The 21,845-nt window shown below is 42.1% G+C and overlaps 1 protein-coding gene across 12 annotated transcripts in view; it reads right to left on the bottom strand.

Moving 5' to 3' along the window:
- CTNND2 (catenin delta 2) overlaps positions 1–21,845 on the bottom strand; it is a 3,222,299-nt gene that overhangs the window by 342,721 nt on the left and 2,857,733 nt on the right. The window lies entirely within an intron of this gene.

Below are 21,845 nucleotides of genomic sequence, written 5' to 3'. Positions count from 1 at the left end.
TTGCAAATGCTTTGTCTCGTTCATAGTAGGGGAGATTACGTGGGTGGGCCAAAGACGCCGACAGACACCTGACAGCCATGCCAGAGAAGTTGTGGGCCATAGGCAGCGCAAGATGGTACAGCTGCTATTAGGGTCCCTCTCTGAATAGACCCCGTTAGCATACTTGCAGGCATGGAATGAGTTTCTGGGTTCAGGGGTACGCCATTGGGAGGGAGCTTGGTTGAGGGCTGAAAACGTGATTCAGTACATTCTGGACTTAATAGAGAAAGGTCTCACATGGGTTACCATTACAGGAAAATTGGTAGGAATTGCTTTTAATCGGCAAATTGCTATGGGGTTACCCCCATTTACAGGTGAAGTGGGTCGCAGGATGTTGGAGGGTTGGGCACGGGAGTATCAGTATAGGGGGTAGGTTAGGAAGCCAATATCTTGGAGCTTATTTTGCAGGGAGCTGTGTCAGTTGTCGGAGGTGTGTAGCAAAGCGTTGGAGACTTGCTTGTTTTCTACACTTATGACATGAATGTTCTACGGGCCTTTCAAGTGTCTGAGTTGCTGGGAGGGAGGGGTGGGAGGCAATCACATGGGAGGATATTTCCAGGAGGGAAGGTAGATTGGAGAGCTGGCTTGGCAGCTCCAAAACAGATCAAAGAGCACAGTGGAAGAGTGTCACATTGCATGCTGTAGGGTTGGCAGGCCCCTGTCTGGTTGCATGGGTGAAGCGCTGGACGAGGTGGGGTTGGATGGCCCTCAGGTTCGTTTTTTGCCACTGGTCCGAGGAGAAAGTGACGGCATATCAGCTGCTGTCGTTGCTGCAAAAGGCTTGGGTTCAACTGAGAGTGAATGCAGCAGATTACGGCACACACTCCTTTCGCATTGGCACAGCATCAGAGACAGGTAATAGAGGCTGGGCACGCAAGGACATTATGCAGCTGGGCCGCGGGTCGTCTTAGTGTTACAGGCGCTAGGTGTGGAGTATGGGGGGTGAGGGGCGCACGGTGGGTGCAACCATGTGAATCCTTACAGCTTGGTTGTTTCTTTCCATGTTCGGTAGTGGGTTCTGCAGTGGGAGAGGTGGCCCACTCTCATCAAGTGGCCGGCCATTAAGGCACATGAAAGAGACTTTGGGACCAATTTGGGTTTTAACCACAGCCTTTTTCCTTTTCTATGGAAAGGAAAGGAGGGCATGTGTTGGAGAGAACAATTGCCAGTTTTGAATGGTATGATGGTGGACAGCAGGTGTTCGAATGTTTTGATCTTACACCTTGGGGAGTCAACCTGGTTAGAGAAAGGGGTAGTTTTGATGAGGAACATGAAGAGAGATTTGTCAATCATTAAGGGGAATTGGGCAGGATGCTTTGATTTGTGGACTGAGTTTGTTCCGAGAAAGAATTGGAGAGGAGCGGCTAAGCCTGCTGCTATTGATAGGGCAAGGCGAACATTGAATAGGGAGATGTCCCGTTGTTGTAGGGAGCTTGGTTTTGGATGGAATTGCCATTTGGATATTAAGTTAAGGCTAGAGAGTTCTTTTGGGGGAGACTGGTCCACTTGTCCCAGATTGGTAGGGACCTATGTTTGTTGGAAAATAGAAAAGTCTTAGCCAGGGCTTTAAATATTAGGCAGTAGGACTTGAGCTAACAAGGACACGGGCAGAAAAAGACTGTAGTCCCTCCCATCTTTTTCTGGGTGGCGGGGGCATGAAAAGTTTGCCAGAAGTTGGCAGAGCCTTGGTTGGCGTTGCCAGTTGGTGGACAATATGCAAGGGGAGGGTAGGAAGGCAGTTCTAGGGTCAGTTTAGGACTTTTGGTTACCTACAGGCTCATACAGGCAGCCTTAGGATGTAGGGGTAATAGAAAGTTGGTGGTGTTGAAATGCATTACATTCAAAGGAGTTAGCTGTGGCGTGGGTATGTAGGGGGAACACTGTAGGGGTGGGGACATTGGTTAGTTCACTTCATGTATAGCTAGGTTATAGTTTTGTTAGGCAGTTTGGCAGGACATTTTTGTGATGTGCACCTGTTTCAATAAAGCAGTCCTTTTCACACATTTTAAGTGGTCATTTTTATGTGCTGCACCCCTCCCTCCCAAAGACAAACTGAATGACAGAAGATAGTTGATCTGTCAATTTTTCTGTATGTGTTCAGACAGGCAGACATATGGACAGCGAGGTGGTTAACACACTGACAAATAGATAGATAATAACAGCTAGATAGATAGCTAGATACACTGATAGACAGAGATAAATAGACAGACAGAGGCAGGCGTATAACTAAAGAGACTGAACCGAACCTGAAGAGAGACAAACAGAGAGAGGCAGACAGGTAAGTGGCTCCTTTTGTGTAGTGTTCGTTGCCACTATGTTTATGATGAATTGGAATGTCCTAGCTTTATGAGACATGCACATGTCTTGGAAAACAGATCAGTGTGTAAATACGAGAATCATTAAGAAAATGACGGAAGAACGCAACCAACAGAACTGCTGCTAGTAGTGAACTGAATCTTATTACAGAAGTAGACACTTCGCTCGCAGATAATCCACTAGTGTAAATACTTTACTGCTGACAGTAATTGCATCACTACTAGCAATTCACACTACATAGTAAAACATGGTTCAAACAAGCATTGGCAATACCAAAAGATCTGGCTTATGAATGAAGTAGTGTCTTGTGTCACTGATGGTAAGCCATCATACATATACTGAGTCACTCGTCTTTGCAATCATTCATCGATCCACTGACTCATTTGTGCATTCACGCTCTGACACAATTACAATAAAACCCACATAAATTCTACAAAGAATGCACAATACATTAAAAGATGCAGGTAGCAAAAAGAAAACCGGCTGCTGTGCAAACATGGTGGGCATCTCCCCTGAAATAAACATAGCAGGGGTGTTTATCTTGCAGCGGTACTATAAATAGTCTATCATTGTTTTAAAGTTCCAAGATGAGAGCCACATTTAAAACCAATGTGTTGGCCATCTTGGAATGGTAAAAGAATTATGCACTATGACAACAGCATTTCATCAAGTTTTTCAGGCTTAGAGGGAGTAGCCACACGCGATACAGTGCAGATGAAATAAGTGGCTAGCAAGTGACCTGTGAACACTTCCTGCAGAGCTATAGTATTGTCTTAAAAAATATTCAAATAAAAAGAGGAGAAGCAAACAAATGAAAAGGGAACTATAAAAGGATGGAATTCAAAACGAAAGGAGTGTCCAATCAGCCCTCAGACTAAAGCACACTCACAAGGGGGAGGGAGCACACTTCCTCTCATACCAGCACAGTTCACCCCATTGCATCCTGGTAAAGGCAGTTTGCTTACTTCAAACAGCTTTTAATTTGACGTATTTTTTCACCAAAGCTGGTGTAGGTAGTGCTCTTATCTCTAGCCACAAGTTTCTGGGTTTCGCCCTTTATCAATAGAGAGCAGAGAAAAGTCATTTGGGGTTGCTGAAATGCTGCTCAAGTCTTCACTGGTAATAGTACCACTCCACAGGCACACAGATGCATCCCAGGTGAACTCACCAGCTCATTGGCTCAAGGGAGCCTTTTAAACACAAGGGGGAGGGAGCACACTGACTCTCATACCAGCACAGTTCACACAGAAGCACACTCATTTTCAGGTATTTATACATGTGATTAGAAAATGCCATCATTCCAAGGGCAGGAGAGCAAATTACTGTTGTCGACTGAACCACTAACCAATGCAGTACGCTGTCATGGATGGATACAGAGTGTAAATGAAAGACCAATGGCAGAATAGAGCTGACTCAAAGGCCCTCTATGAATCTATATGGGTATATATTTATATACGAATATATCTATTATTTAATAGTTTTCTTTGTTAGAAGATCCTTGAAGACACTAAGAAGAGAGTATTTTTTTTTTTGTTGCATATTTATATAGCGCGAACTCAACCCAAAGGTATTGGAGCTCTTCACATAGCACCGTATTTACATTACACATTCAGGCACGGGGAGATTAAGTGATTTGCCCAGAATCACATGATGTGGACGCGACTTCGAGGCTTGAACCCTGGTTTCCTGCACCAGAGGCGGCAGCGCAGCCGACGGACCACATCCTCTCCCAAGAAAAATTACAATGCAAATTTGTATCCTCTAGAGTTCATCAGAGGCGGTAACCAACATCAAAATCCTTCCCTACAAAGATAATCTGTGACATTTCACTTACCAAAATACCTATCTGTAGGTTTTAATACAGGGAAATAACAATCCAACCATAAATGCCTATTGACTATAACATAACCATCTCACATTCAATAGTATCAGGCCTCCTGTGTTTATCATAACTTCTCATAAAAAACAGATTAGGTTAATGGCATCAGGAATATATATATATATCGAAAGAGCATAGACGTTATTTTTCATCTACCTCCACAATTTCAATCTGAAAAATGATTTATGACATTATTTTAGGATAATGACAAATGTGTGACAGGTTATCAAGTTTAAAGAAAACACACAAAGGAAGCCTGATGTAGATACTGCAACATAAAAGCATGCAGCATGTTAGACGTAGGTTTCTGACAACACTTAATCGTTAATAAGCTAATGTAAAGTTTAACAAATATACAGACATATGTTTTCTTTATGCATAGATGAACGGAGTAAACAAACGATAACATAGAAATTTCTATAGAAGAATAAAACTGTTTATATGTTAGGAAAATGGTTAATAACACAAGAATGTGTAATGTGATCACTGCCATTGATGAGAGAAATATATGCTATACAAGAAATGTTATAATTTGTGCTATGTAAAGGTCTATTTTAAATGTACTTTTCAAATCCTAAATGATGTGTTAACCTATAATGTGCAAAGAGACTTGCAAATTATATGCAAAATAATAGTAAAGTGTTAAAAATTTGTATGGGTACCTAATACTTACATGATGTAATTACAAATCATTAATCTGCCTAATTAAAGAACTAATTCACTGTTTGAATAATGTGAGATTTATATTTTAGCACAAATTCATTATGCACAGGCTGTGTTCATGAAGGCCTCAAAACATGATTTTCTTTCTTAGTATGAACTTATGAACTGAATAGTCTGAAGCCGATGGGGACCTTTTGTAAAGTTTCTACTTGTGCGCTAACATCAATGATTCTTTTCACATTTGTAGCTTACTTGACTAGACTTGCAACAAAATTGTTACTTTCTAGAGCACATTCTTGGGAAAAGACTGACAAAGGATGAGATTATGAACTCGCCCAGTTCCTAAATGTCACAACCAATCATATGACCAAAGTACAGTGGTCCTAAGGAAAATGCAAAGTAAATGATTACTTATTTTTTCTGGATTTATATACTTTTATATACTACATCATCTCATCCTACTGAAACTGACCAATGGGACAGAGTGGTCTGACAAATCTGGCGATGTCAAAGGGTGTAGAGAAATTGATGGAGCATAATTGCCTAAACTCTGAACAGGGGTGCCCCTCTATCTTGTCCATCTCCCTACTACCCATCTTGTGGTACAGAGACTGATGATTTGGTTTTCCAGATACAACACGAACTGTGATGATATACTGCGTTTGTTGCCTGCTGGTATGCTTGGGTAGTGGAATCTCTCTGGCTGGAAGGTTTCCTAGAAACCGCTGTGGCATTGACAATGCAGTGCGGACAGGGGCAGACAACCCTGTCCATGAACTGGAACTGGTCATTTGGAATTGATTTGAACTTTCATTGATAGGGTTTGTATTGAGACACACATGATTTTCCTATAATATTTACTTTCTTAGGACAAACCCTCCCTCGGCTGAGGAAGATAGCTCCCTTCTTAATTGGATTTCACCAGCTTGTTAAATGTTTATTAAATCTTTTCTATTTAAGATTAGATTGGATGCTAATCATTTGACATTAGTTAAAATAACAATTTGAGATAAAATACTCTGTGGATTCTGCTTCATTATTTGCTGGGGCTAAATGAACTCTGTGGATTCGAAAACAATGAAAGCCTGCTTACTACAGAAAATAAATACTTAAGATCTTTATGTTCACTCCCCAAGAGCACACCACTTCATCCATTGCAGTTAGATATGGGTAGATCCTCAATTGTGGACAAAGCTAGGCTGCGCCTTACTATTTTGGTTTCGTCTTACGCAAAACCCGTGAGCTCCCCCATTATAGGGCAGCGCTTGATGAGGTTTCCAAGTTTGATCGTTTTAAAAAGATTAGGTTGCTCAATGAAGTTAGATCATTACTAACAGCGATAGGTCTGGGAAGTTCTTGGGAAACTAGAGATGTAGGCCAATTGCCAAGCAAAGAAGTGGTTAAAACCCAATACCGGAGTTGGGTAGCACATTCTTTTGTTGCTCAATCATCAGTGGGTCACCTTACTTTAGAATTCATGGAATTCAAACTACAAAGCACCTTTGAAGCCTACTTGGATTTTATCACCATCCGGCAGGACAGGAAACTTTATATCCAGTTTAGATAAGGTTTTTTCAATGTGTTTTCCTTTACAGCTGCTTGGCATCAGCCCTTGCTCACTACACAGCACTGTCCGGGCTGCCCCACAATGATTGAAACAATTGGCCACATTTTCTTTGCTTTTCCTCTCTACAGCTCCCCAAGACACCAGTGGCTAACCCCTGTTTGCAGGCTATTAGGAACTCGTTGCCACCAGGAAGCGCTCCGCATCTTAAAATAAGATTGTAGCAGGTGGAGCTGCAAAGTTCCATGGAAAATGTGGATTATCAGAAGGTATGAGTGTAATATGTGTTAGTCTGCTGCCTGTAACTGTCTTAGAATAGTTATTCCATACTCTGTAACAGCCAGGTAATGTTATAATCTGTAAAACTATCAAATTCTGACATTCTGTGGATTCCCTTTTTAATATGGTACATATTTTAAAAATATTAATAGATTTTATCTTTTAAAAAATGTTTTATTCTATCAGCGATAATCTAAAAAAAAGATTTCCAAAAAGATGTGTACTATTTAATGATGTTCTATTTTATGTATAATGTGGGATCATTGTATTGTAAGCACTCGCAATTTAATGGTTGCAATGACCGAATAAAGTTTATAATGGAGTAGCAAAAGGGAAAAACGTGTTTTGGGATCCCCTTTTTTTTTTACCACCGCTTAATAGATCACCCCAAAACTTTCCAGGGAGGAGCTGAGGTGTTTTTTTTTTTAAAGCTTTTTGAAGATGTGCCAAACAGTGCAAAAGCTATTAGCTAACCAAAACATGTTTTTCCAATGTAAACATGGTCCTGGCTATAACCACCCAGTGGCAAATATACACCATGTGCTGTTGTAAAAGCAATTTAAACAATCCTACTTATAGGGCCTAATAAGGATTACCTGCAAATCGTCAATTCCCATGGTTTGTTCAGGTGGGTCACCAACCTCCAAAACCCTTGCCTACTAAGGTAATCTGCAAGAAACAAAATACCGGCCTCCAGCCTTTACCAATGGCTTGGCATTATATTTATCACCCTAAGTGCACCGGGTATTCCCAGACGTGGGTCCCGGGCTCACTGTGCCACTGGATTCAAGCTATCCTGGCTGGTGAGGGGTGACACCCCGAAACTGGTCCTAGGATGCTTGTTTCCGGTCCAGGGAGGACCTAACTTGGCAGTTCGGTCTGGACTGTTCCCATGAGGCACAGGGTCAAGACTGATTTGCATATGGCCAGGTCTAAACTGGGGTGGCATGGTGAGCAAAAGAACGATGGATTTAACCCAGATCTCTTCACTGGGGGTGAATGTTTTGATTTGTTCTGCATTCCGTCCATCAATTGTGTGTCTTTTGCTTGTCATTATATATAACACACGCCTACTGAAGTGTGCACAAACTGGCAACCATCATGCACACAGTTGGAAAATTACAAATCTATACAAAATGACAATTGGCAAAACAAAATATAATCCCTCTCAAAAGGGCCTAACAAGAAACAGCACAGTGAAAGTTTGCTCCCTGGGGTTGTTGGAGTACGCGACAAACACCAAAGCCCTTGCAGCTACAGCAGTCTGTGAGCTTATATGCAACCAAATAAGTTTCTACAGACTGTAACATAATGTGACAACAAACTATTGTTAGAGGCCTATTGAATTTACTGTATGCTTTTCACAAAAAATAATCCAGGTCTACAGCCTTGGTAATAACTAATAATACACAAGTCAGACCAAAGACATCTGGCATAACATTTCCATGCACGCCAGGTAAGCCTATTGCTGTTAGCATTGGCTTGTCAACATAACTAACGCAGGCCTACTGTGCTGAGCATAAGCTTTCCACAAGGCAGCCATCCACCATACAGTCATAAAAGTATAAATGTATACAGAATTAAAGTTGGCAAAACAAAATAATATCTTTCCAAAGAAAGCCTAACAAGGATCATTGCAGTGCATTTCTACTATCTCCACGATTGATTCAGGTGAATAGCCAAGACAAACCCCTTGTCTAGTGCGTTAATCTGAAATTCCATGTAACAAAGTACCTGTCTACAGGCTTTAGCATGGTGTGATAACAATCCATCCTTAAAAGACTGCTATCTTTAAAACATGCTTTTTCAAAATAATTTGTTCAGCCGTACTGGCTTTGTTATAACTTTTCATACCAAACAGAAACATCCTATGAAATCTGCCATGACTTTTCCAGATGAAGAGATTAATCCTTTCTCATTTACCATTGGCTTCACACTCCATCAAACACTGGACTATTCAAGTGCACAGAAACTGTCAAAAATCATGCTCACATTTTTAAAATTACAAATATGTAGAAAAATACAGCTTGCAGGACATCATACAACCCGCTCAACAGGACCTAACAAGAATCATCACAGTAAACCCCCAGGTTTTGTCACAGAGACCAGCCAACGCCAAAACCTTTCCCTACTATGGTAAACTGTGAGAAATTAGCCTGTCACACAATGTAATAACAACCAACTGTTAAAGGCTTACTGGCTTACAAATGCTTTCAAAATTAATAATCTAGTCCAACTGCCCATGTCATAACGTTTCATAATAAGCAGAGCAAACTTCTGTCATCAGACATAACATTTCCCGCTGCAACAATCAGGCCTATAGTTAATCACCATAACCAACTAAGGCCTACAGATTTGAGCGTTAGCTTTTCTACAAGACAACCATCAGGCACAGTCATTAAATTAGAAAAGAATTCAAAACTACAGTTGGCTGAGCAAAATATTATTTCTACTATGAGGGACTAACAAGGATTCTCACCATGCCACCTCAGTTTGAATCCAGCCATATGCAAATCAGTCTTGAACATGCTCCAAGGGTAAAAGTCCAGCCTGAGCTGCCCGGCCCTCCCTGAACGGGAACAAAAGTAACCTAGGACAGGTTTTGCCCTTATTAGGGCTCATCAGTCTGGTATAGCTTTATAACTAATAAGAGCAAAACTAGTCCTGGGTAATCCAGGTAGACTAGTGTAGCTCTGAGTACCCCATACTGATCTCAAACACAAACCTGCACCTGCAGTCGAAAGTTAATGATGGAATAGGAGGGTGCTGGGACTGCAATCCTTATGGTTGCTCTTGTCCCATGTGTGCTGCTGCCAGAGAAAGACAAACACCATGAACTATCTAGTCTTTTACAGCATTGCAATGTCATGTGTGTTTATGAAAGTTCAAGCTCGGGCAGCGGAATAAATGAACAAAATGATCAGAGCTGCCTGGAAGGCAAGCACTTTTTGTGGAAGCGCACAACTTCTGCCCAATAAAAATATGCACTCCTGGCAACCGACATGTGGGTGGGGACAATGCCCTTCTCTAGTGATGCTGCGCTGTCTAGCCATACCATAAAAGTGGACACACCTACCCAAAATAAGATCGGCTTTGAGTTCATCTTGATAAAGGACAATGACCATCATCGGCTGCAGCCTGAATGTGCACACTGTGAAGTCACCAGACACCACAGTACTGATGGATGAGTCGTATGTGTTGAATGGTCCTTGCCTCGGAAGCTGGAATGTACATATCATTTGGTTGAAGGTATTCGGTCCCATAAGTGGTATGTTTACAGCATATATATCATAAGAATGTTAGGAGGTCCTGGAACCAACAGAACTTCACATGGCCAATTTACATTAATATAGGGTGATGTATTTCCAAACTGTGGGGGAGGCTCCCTCTGCCCACCATAATTATGTGTTTATAAGGCTTGGAAATAGAAACTATAATATAGATTTGTATTCTTATTATTATCAAGCTTCATAAATTACTGACAGAAAACAGAAATAAACACAACAAAGTAGGGAGTAAAGTTTCTAAATTCTTGTTCAGTTCATGTAGTCAATTTCTTATGCTGTGCAGCCAATACGTATTTCGCCCCACTACTTGCACGCAGGCCGGGGACTTTTTCAAGGTGAGAGTTGGTGTCCAACTCCATTTAGATATTACTCGATGTCTGAAAGATACCGAAAGCGTGTTACATCTTTCGTACATTTTTTCTTGATACCTTTATTGGAATTGTGAGTATATAAAATACCTTTTTCGAACTAGGCTCCAACTGAGTAGCACAATATGCCCAATTAGACCGCATGCACGATTCCCTGGACCGCTGAGAGGCTGACCCATGCCTGTCAGAGGTCCTCATTTCATACACTTGTCACTCTCATGAAGAGATCCAAATCAGATTGAGAAAAGATACAAACTTGCAATCTCAGAGACATTAAAGAAGAATAACCAAATGGAACTGACTCTTGCCTTGAAAAAGCCCAGGCGTGTGTATCTTGTATAACATACAGTTGCAGTACTACACATCACTGCACAAATGACTGAAACAAAGCACATCTGTATCTGTCATGCATACTACAGAAAACAGTAAAATTAGGAGAACGACTGCCATCATAGCATTTTTACCAGATTGGTTTTGACTGATGTGTCATGCATAATTTAAATTATGCCAGGTTCTGACCTCGTAGTTAGATTACTATAATAAATGTACTTTAAGCTTCAATGCAAATTAATAGAAAGTATACATTCCTTTGCTCTCTGCTGTTAATACCATGTCACACAATGAGTAAGTGGAAGTCAGGGGTCTCAATAGTGTGCCTCCTATTTAAGTTCATTGTTGTTTAGAGTGCTTCGGATCCAGTGCAGGAAGAAACTATTCCTCTTCCCAGGCACATTTTACGAAACCAATTATGTGATTACACATTTTCTTTTTACTCAGAGATTTCCCACTGGCCCACCAGACTATGCTAATCACACGTTGCAGTGCATCGCCTCGTGGAGACGATTTGTAGAAGAATGCCCACTGATTGACTTGCACTAGAAGTGCTGTTAATCTGTTGGCGCTTATGAGAAGCCTTTTATGCACTGATCCAACTCTGTGGAGAGGATCAGCATGTATGCAGAAAGCCCTGCCGCAACGCCATCTGGACACACGCCATCGATGGCCACAAGGTACTTGCCCTTCCCGATGATTAAATATACTGGTGAAAAAAGTAACATTAGCTGTGCCTGCACTTCCGTTCCTTTCTTCAACCTTCTGAAGCCTATCTTTCAGCGTGAAAGTAGCGCATCCATTGTACGTCTTTAGGTCTTAAGTCAACCATGACACCCACCCACATTTCACCAGCACTGAACAAGTCTATAAACATAATGAAGAATACCTGCTCCTAACTTATCCTCAATTGAAAATCCAAACCAATGACTACTTCCTCTGACTGGTTGTATGCCACAACATTGTGGTAGAAATATCAATCCACAGGTAAATAATATCAATACATTGAGTTATGAGTAGACTTATTATTATAAATCTGTTGCAACATCATTTTGGAGTCAATATGTTTGTCAAAATATATCTGTAGGTCCCTATTTTGGCTGGAATATTATGGTGGAATACCCAAAATATGCACGGCCAGCTTTAGAGCTGTTGGTGTCTGGTGTGACAATCTTTATTGATGCCCCCCCCCCCAACATGACCTCCTCCTGTAATTCCCTCGCTACCACCTGGCAAACGTGACCCTCATTTCTCCATAGCCCCTCTCTCACATACATCTCATTTTTTTAAAGTGCTGGTAAAGGCTTGCTTCACTACTCCACTCAGGTATCCACATAAAATGCAGATCTGTTATTTTCAGCAGGCATATTAACCCTCTTCACTACTTTATGGTGAGTCAAAACTGGCTCCAGACAAAACTCTGAACCCTCTCTCTAGCAGGAACATCAATCAAAAGAGTTATCTTGACATGTGTATTGCTGCCAGAAAGCTGGACGCTTGTCAGCAGGTGCTTTTAAAACTTTAAATTATTGTTAAACACAGTGCTCCCCCTGAGTTCAGTGCCCCCTCCAGGTCAGCGCCCAGTGCGGCCAACCACCCTAAAGCCAGCCAGGAATATAAGGTCTTGTCCTTTTCCTTTGCAGGTGGCGGAATGTCCCTGCTTCTTGATCTACCCAGCTCTACACCTACACCCCTGAAATCCATACCTTAATCTTTAGGTTGCCTAATTCTATCACAGAAGACATACAGTCATGCCACTCAAGATCAGACTGTACCCCCTCACCTTTACCCTTAGAAACAGGGCCGGACTGGCCGTAGCGGGCACTGGGCATTTCCCAAGTGGGCCACCAGGGTGGGGGCTAGTTTTGGACCCATGAGGTGCTGTTTCTGTTACCACAGCTACAATGCTTTCCACGTGCACGCCCCAAGACTTAACCCCCACCCCTGCCTCCACGGCCAGTCCGACCCAAATGCCAGGGCTGGTTTGCGTTCCCAGTCCGGCCCTGCTCAGAAAGAACACAAATGCACCTATTTTCATCTCACTTTGGCACATACCGGTGAGTGCATCCTTGTGATCTGTTACTGTCAATCACGCTCACTTTTGCCTTTACTATTCCCTTGCCCCAGGAACGTCTATAGTTGGTCTCTTTGATATTTATTGTTTTGATGCATGTTTTTCTGTTACTCTGCTGATTATAATGTATTGTTGTTCACTCTAAAATACCCTGTTGCCATCAAGTGCCATATAAATAAAACAAGATGACGTGGAGAAGTGTGGCTCACTGGTTAGAGTAGGCAGACCTGGAAGCAGAGGTCAGCCCGGGACCAGGGTTCAATTCCCGGCTCGGCTGGGTCTTGAGTCCATAAATTGTCCATGGACTCGATAATTCTCGCTCCAGTGCATACTCGATTCATGGGTTCACACTCTGCGACTCTGGGCAATAGCTTGCTTAATCTCCACAATGGCCCCTCGCGGCGGGATGCCTGGCTTTCACCTTGTGGATACCCTGCTGGGTTATCTCACAGGGGAATACCAGGACGGGTTCCCTAAGCAAGCGCTTAGAGACCGGTTGGTGATTTGCGCTATATAAATATCTGTACATTTACATTTACATGAGGAACTTTAGTATCAGATCCTTTCCTTATATTCAAGAATCTTACAAAAAATCCCATCTTCTTGCAGTAAGATTACTAAAGAGATGGGCTCAGCTAGAGCGCAAACAAACAAGTTGCAAAGTAGAGCGGCAGCACAAGTCATATAAGTGTATGGAATTGTGCTGTGATTTGTAGTGTTATAGTCACTTATATAAGATGCCAGGATCCCAACCTGGTGTCCCCAAGGCCTCAGCCCTGAAACAGGCCCCTTAAAAGTTATCTTTGCTGAAAGAATGGGTATATTTCACTTGCTGCCTAAAATGACAAGGGTTGGTTTAAGATGACACTCAGACCATCTTTGCTGTTGCATATTTTGCTTTACTTTTCTAGGAATGGTTAGAGAAATGCTGGAAAATATGTGGTGGGAAAGAGCAGCATGAATGAAAATGGAAAAAGGATACCATTATCTTTTTTTTAGGTCTCGCCTGGCGAACGCAGCGCGAAGCGCTGCTATCGCCAGCGAGATCTATTGTTGCTGACTTGCCTCGGAAGGGGGACAGGAGATGGGCACGCGCAGGCTCTCGGCGGATTTGAGTTGGTGTACGCGCTTACAGCCACGCGGCGTGCACATCTCCTGTCCCCCTTCCCTCGCAAGCCAGCAAGCAGTTTCACTTTCGTCCTCACCAGCTTTATGTAATTTTTTTTTTAAATGCGCTCCAAGCGCGTCGCGCTTTAAATGTACAACATGCAACACCAGCCTCATGTAATTTTTTTTTAAATGCGCTCCAAGCACGTCGAGCTTTAAATGTACAACATGCAATTTTTTTTTTTTTTTAAATGCACACGTGCGCTCCAAGCGCGGCGCGCTTTAAACGTACAGCATGCCCCACTTACCAGCTCTTGTTGCATAAGCTAAGGCTGTATCGGGGTGTGCAGCTCCGGGAAGAGAAGTACCTGACTGAGGAGAACAGGTCAGTGCTGTCTCTCGAGGCTCCGAGTAGCAAACACTAATGGGATTCCTCGAGCACTTTGCCAGTGCCCTTAAGAGCTGTGGTGACGTCACGTGCACTACCTCCAGGGGAAGGATACCGGTGTCCCTGGATGTGTGCGGGCGCGCGCTCCGCGAAGGCCGGATCCGTTCAGTGCGTGCACAGAGGGCCGCACGCGCCCCCGGTGCTTGTTCTTTTCCCACGGAAGGGCTCTCCTTGGTGCAGGGCAGGCTCCGCCCCCACAGCCCATTCCTCCTCCCCCGATGAGGAGCAGCGACGACCAGAGAAACTTGCAATGATGAGCAGGGAATGTGCAGGCTGCTGCGGGTGCAGGAGCGGGCTGAACTTTCCTGGCTCCGGGAGGCACTTCACGGCTGGGGACGTCTAGGGGCAGCCGGAGCCTTGACCCGCAGACAGACCCTACCCGCGGGCACCGCAGCTGCTCTACTCCAAGATCTGGCACCACCCAGGCTGTTCTCCTACCCCTTGAGCCTCCCTCCCTTCCTGGGATCTCCCTCCTTGGGGTCACCCACCTGGAAGCCCCAGGGCTCTCCCCGGCGGCACTGAGGCTGCTCTGGAGAGAGCCGCGGTGTACTGCGGATTGCGCTGCTCGGGCTCCCCGCGTCTGCTGCCCGAGTTGTCTGCTGGAGGATGGCGGTGAAGGGAGCATGTTCGGGCACCGGGATGCTGCTGGTGACGGCCAACGTGGGCACGCTATTCGATGATGTGAGTACTCCGATTCTCACCTTGTTTTTACCCCGCACGAGACCTGGAGCTGAACGGTGCTGTGCCATGACAACTACTGCTCCATTGTGCTGTGCTTACCCCGACGAGTCCGGGGTCAGGTCAGCAGGGTGAGAGCGACAGCTGCACTCGGGCCCTCTCACGCTGGGGGTGGGGGTGGGGGTGACATAGGGTGTGCATGTGGAGGAAGAGAGACAGTAAAAAGAAACTGCAGTTCATATATAGAGGTGTCCGTGTACAGGGAATAAATACACTGCATGTTGAAAGTGTATACCTAGGCTGAGTGTAAATTCAAACAAGCATTTGCAATGCATTAGGTCTCGCATTTACGCGAGTTTGAGCTATTGACATTGCAAATAACAATGCCTATTGGCATTGTCATTTACAATGCCAATAGCTTTAACTCGTGTAACTGCGAGACCTATTGCATTGCAAATGCTTGTTTTTTTTATGGAGTTTTATATAGCGCAAACTTGACCCGAAGGTATTGGGTATCAGAGCGCTTTACACAAGCACCAGTTGCATTACATGAGGACACATTCATTTTTGTTAGGCACTGGGAGATTAAGGGATTTGCCCAGAATCAAAGGATGTTGCGCGTCTTTGCTGAGATTCGAACCCGGTTCCCCAGATTAGAGGTCGACCACCCTTGCCGTTAGGCCAACTCATCACCCCACGATAACAAGGAATACAGATTTGATGCATTTATGGGTATTCGCAATCGGTTTGTTTCCGAACATGGAAAGTTACACATACAAAGAGCCGAAGAAAGTGGCTTTTCTTACTGGGAAAGGCGTTGCTACATTCGCATATTTTATGGTGATGTTTAATAGAGACTTTCTGTAAGGGAAATATATCTTCATCGTGGAGGAAACTAGAAAAGAAAACTACTAGGTTTATTTAGAGTTCGGAGGATGCAATACATCTGCCAAAAAGTGGTGGATTTCCACCATGAGTACTCCCAAGTTGAGAATCCAGAGGAGTATACCTTCACGGTTAATGATATGGCTGGGATACATTGATTTTCATAGATTCCTCCAAAATATACTTCCAGGATATTTTGAATTGACAGAAAATTACTAATCTAGCAATTTAGGGCCTGATTCAGACTATGGTGAGCAGCTTGGCTGGACAACCACCTGTCATATTTTGAGATCTATGCTGGCCAGCGGAGATCTCTGTGTATTCGGGCAAACTGCCGTCAAGGCGGTTCCTCTGAAGGCACTGAAGTTTTCGTGTGAAGTTTTCGTGAGCAGCAGCCATGTTTCAGACAGCAGTTCATCAAAATGTTTTCTTTTTAAAAAAACAAACTCCCAAAGTTCACAAGGCGTTAAATACATTGTGTTTGTATCTTTTTATTCATCTCCTTTGACCTTGCTCCTGGATTATGTCCTATTATGCCAAGTTGGATTAGAAAACAAATGTTACCTAGACTCATCCTATGCTGGTCATATTGTCTCTAAAATGCTTGGAAACCACAGATCACTATTTTTAAAACTTGTTCGATGAGAGGGGAAGTATATGAACCTGTAAAGAGCCTGGAAAAAACCTTAAAGTCTGATTTATACTTGGAATAGGTGATGCTACAAAGGTTTTTCCTCTGCAACTTTGTGAAGTTTATAAAAAATGTTTGCATTGGTCATGAACTTCACAAAGTTTGCTATTTAAAAAAAAAAAGAATGAAACTTTAGACTTAGCTCAATTTGTGAATTCGACTGAATTTGCAGAGATTTTTTCCACATAATAAAACCGTTTTGTCATAGAATTCACCAAGTGCTATTTTTACAATATTCTTCTCTATACAACCTTCTTTGGTTAACTGTAGTGTTGCTGGGATTTAAACCTGGACAAATTTTATTTTTAGCAGCTGAATAAGTGGATCCCATCATTGATCTGTAAAAGTAGTATCAAAGTAATAGCCACTTGCTGATTCCACACAAGAACATCAGCAAAAAAGATACCTGCATACTTGAATGAAGACTCAATTTCTAGCAACATGCTATTAAAGCATATCTGCTCTTGCTATTTATAAGATTATCCTGCATATTAGATTTAAATGCACTTACATAAAGGTCATTTTCCTTAATAGATTTTTTATAGTAAGTCAATAGGCACTGTGAGCCTTAAGAGATTCATGTGATAAGAACAGTATCCTAGACAAACAATAACATGGCAGTTGTCTAGCTGCCAAGTGTAGGTCATCACAACAATTTTTGTCAAGTTCAAATGCTTAGAGATTGACAGAAATTTTAAATGTGAAAGGTACAAACACAGAGTTCTGCCTGGTGCCTGGAAATCTGTGTATCAGTTTTCATCACATCACAGTGCATTGTAGCACAACAATCAGTTTGAGCGAGAATTATAATCAGTAACACAGGCCTTGACTTATATGTGGATGGAAAGGGTACTTCGTCGCAACGGCAAAGGAATACCCTTTCTGCCAACCAGCAGGTCTGCCCATCTTATTTAGTCGGGTGGACCTTCAGTGTAAAAGACGGCAGGGACTACTCTGTCTCAATCAAACATACACACCACCGACAGCCTGACGGAGTAACAGCCATAGAAGATTTAGCCATGTGTCTGCCAGACGGATTAGATTAAGCAGGCACATGAACAGCTTTCACAGCCCGTCAATGCCATGAAAAACGTGTCAGTAAGGTACAGTGAAAACTTTGAAATGACCCCCACACCATGGTGAGAGAGTCATTGTTATAGTTGTTAGATTTAAAACTCCCTTTTCCATAATGCCTCTGCCGTGCTGTTTTAGGTTAGCAGTGTGTGGCTAAAATACATACATTTGTATTCACGTTATGCAACCCACTGAGTTATCCACGCAGTATGCAGGCCTCATTAGCCACTGTGATCGCATTTTGTATTTTGCAAATCACTAGAACTGCTTTCGTTGCGTTCGCCTTAGGCATATTTCCGAACTTGCTTGTCTCAGCAGAACACTGTATTTCGTGATTATTTTCTCTGCCCAAGGCTGCAACTCGACTCACTCAAGAAATGTTATTTTTCCCTTTGCATACCAGCTTCAATGTGTAATTCTGCTCCCACGTTAGAAGATGCTGAGACCCAGCACTGTGACCTTCTAGCCTTGATAACATGTTCCCATCTGGCATGTGTTAGCTCATTTCGCTGTGCTCCATTGTTCATGTTCAGCCCAGGCCAGTAACTTTCCACGGTGGGCGTGGTTAGAGATGGCTGGGAAGCCATTTTTACCTACTGTAACTTGTTGGGGAGTCAGTCCCTCTCCAGCCATTCCAGGGTGCTGGTTATGATGGGCTCTCTCTGCAGATCGTTATATAATAAAGCCTGATTATATTCTCTACAGTCTGACCGACTCTTCACTTGGGAAGGCATAGTAAGTGGTTTTGTGTACATCCTGTGTGGCCCTAGAGGGCCACGTCCTTCATAGTCATTGTTCTTTTTATTTTGAAAAAGAAAATCCTGCTTTGGGATTTATTTATTTTTTTAGGTGAAAAAAGTTGCGAGTTTGATGTACTGCTCCAATATGTTGACAGATCCATGCATCAAATTTACAATGCACTTCCAGGAACTGCTGTGACGGAGGTAACTGGAAATGCTAGAGATGTCTGCAGGGACAGCGGACATCTCTAAATATGACATCTCAGCTAAGGATAGATCCAAAAAGAATAATTGATAATAAATCTCCAAACTTCTAGGCGGAATCCAGGTAAATGTATAACACAGATTAAATGTTTGGATACCCCTGCCATGCACAGAGTACCAAGCACTGTCTTAAAACATGAAACAGAATATTGGCTGACTTCCTTACCAGAATTCTTGGCAAAAAGCCAAAGGAGGTCAACTTCAGGCCACCCCAACTAATCAACAACACCATTCTGATACACAAAGGTGGTTTCTATATCCTACAAACTGGCGTCAATCTGCTTATCAGAATTCTACAAGATGATGATCACTATTTTCAAAATACCTAAGGGTAGAATTGGTTGAAGAGTGGGGTCTCTTACCACTTTTTCAGGTGTGCACTATTGAATACATTGTTTCAGGATTAACCACATATTGTTTTCCCTTACTACTGTAAAATTATCAGATGTAAATGTAAAGAAAACGATGTTCTTCTATTCCATTAAAACGTAAGCTAATATGGTGTCCTGCAGCCACTCGGTGTAGAAGACCAAGATGATAGGGAAACCACATGGACATCAAGTGATCTTCTAAATTTGAATGTAGTGTTTTATGCTTATACAGCACCTGGGTTACAGATAGGACTGAGACTACAAAACAAATTTCATCAGCAGCGTGTGCTTTAATTGATAATTATAAATGGTTTTCATACAGCACTTTATACCATAATTACCATCAACAAGAACTGTAAATGTCAGAATCATATCCAGTCAATTTTAGTCCTGTGCATATCAGTACCTGGATATTCTGGTTGGGAGACTGTTAAGCTCAATTGAATGTAAGAGAATAAACTCAGCTAACTTTTTATTGTTTGTGGCTAAGAGGAGGATGCACTGATCGAATTATCCTGCCAAACTGAGAAATTACAGTGACGCATTTTTATACTACTACCACTACTATTACTACTGATACTACTATTACTACTAACAGTAAAAATAACCATATTAATCATAATAGTGAAGAAAAAGAACACATAACATTATTTTTAGAAAACTAAACTAATTGGAGAACCAAAGAAATTATAAAGCAACAGTCAAATCTCAAATATGGGGGACTAGAAAAAGAACCAAGAGTGAGGGTGAAAGGAAATTGGCATTAGCATGCAGTATACTATTGAATGTGTACTACAAAGAACATGACAAAGAAAGCATGTGGATCCATTAGCAACTGGAAGTTCAAAAATGAAGATTTCACTCTACTTTTTCAAATCTAGTGTTCTAAAGTCTAGAACTTATCTTGTTTTTTATTTTACTGCTTTATTCATCATATATGCTCTTCTAATGGTATTAAACGACAGATGTTATCTAAACAAACATTAGTAACATACAGTTATATATAAGAGAGGAGAAGAGCAGCAGTCAGATCCAAGAGTGAATGAAGGGCAGGAACCTACAAGTATGAGGATAGATGTCAAAGGCAACTGAAAATGTGAGTTTCTAAGTTCCTCTAGATGTACAGTTGTGTGGGCTGAGTCCAAAGCTCTGGGTTCCACAGACAATAGCAGAGAAGCTCTGGTTTTGGCCTTAGGAGGTTTTACATTTGGGAGATTAGAGGTAAAGATAGTCTTTGCTTCTTTGGACTCTCAAGTGCCAGCAATGGTTAGAAGCTTGTCCAAAGAAGGAGGCTTATTTCGGTGAGTGGCTTTATTGGCCAGAACATCATGGATGAAATCACAGCAGTTCATCCCATTCAACTGAATAGGCCCATTTGAAAGTGCCGCCCAGTGCTGGAGGAAGTTTAAAGCAAGCAACCCAAGATAGAGGCAGGATCGCAGAATGCGTTGTCCCTAATCCAAACTGTTTACACAGTGCATACAATTAGGGTTTTTATCATGCATTTTGCTGTATTCATTTAACATCATGTCATATTATGCAATTGGTATTTGCACAGTGTATCACTTCCTTAGGAAATTGGACCGGCATTGACTGGGAGGAAGGGGGGGCTTGTACAACAATTTGATAGGCCCCTTTTTTATTTTTAGCCAGTCTTGTACAAAAAAGATCCTAAAATTGATTTGGGTCATATGTTACAGCCAGTGATGTGCTCTCTGAAGAGACCTTGTATGGCTGAATTTTCTTTTGGAGCAAATGAGCATTGTATCCAGTGCGATAGTGTAGAAATCCCATTAGTATGAACCTTTGAAAATTAGACAGGTTTCAACAATTGAATATTTCTGTTCTTAGGCTGGTGAGTGAAAGAGGATGCTTCATCTTCTTAAAAGAGTGCAGATAAAAGTTTTGGCATTGAAGACATTTTAATAATGTGAGGAAGACTGAGTATTGAATTGAGGCTGAATCGTAGAGACTTGAGCAGAGAGGAAAATTCGACCACCAATAAAGCATCAAATATGATTTTGTTTATAGGTGTCATTATTAGGAGTAATTCAGGGCCTTGTTTAGAGTTTGGCAGACAAGATACTCAATGAAAATGTTACAGTTATCTTGAATGCTGTATTACATGTGCAATCACCTATAATGCACTTGTAATATGACGGATGGGACATCAAGCTTGTGAGAGAGTATCCCATTCACCAAACTTTAAATAAGGCTGCCAGTAATTCGTGGATATGAAATGTTTATGCACATTTAGGTATAGTTGTATGAGGAAAGAGTGTGAGGCTTTCCAAAGAGCATCATCTACACCTTGGTGGATTTCAACTCCCGTCCTGTCTATTGAGGCCTTCATTGTTACGCTACACACACTGGAACCTTGGCAATACGTAGATCTTTGTGGTCTGTTCAGACCTAAGCTCTCTTACCCTCACCTACTACTGTATTTTTGTTCTGAGGGTGGAGCTACAGTTTAGAATTAAACTAAGAAGACATACATGGGGGTCCAGAGTCTGGATTAGCCTCTGTGATTAACTGTACAAAAAACTGAAGAAAGAGCAAGGGGTTCAATAAAACAGGAAACCCCTCCATCCAAACATCTGTATGTGGACAAATGTTACCTTTCCATTAAAATACTATGGCTAGTAAACATCTAAAAAAACATCCTTGTTAATCGTTCTTGCAAGCAAAAATACCAAAATTCTCATTGATGTTGAGAATCGGGTGACTACCCTCAATTAAGCAACCTTTTAACTGAGAGTGCAGTGTGACTCAAAAGGATACTATGATC

The sequence above is a fragment of the Triturus cristatus genome, chromosome 5_2 (assembly GCF_964204655.1).
Source record: "Triturus cristatus chromosome 5_2, aTriCri1.1, whole genome shotgun sequence".
In the NCBI taxonomy this organism is placed as follows: Eukaryota; Metazoa; Chordata; class Amphibia; order Caudata; family Salamandridae; genus Triturus; species Triturus cristatus.
Note: the sequence above shows the minus strand (reverse complement) of the source record. Positions and strands in the feature narration are given on the sequence as shown.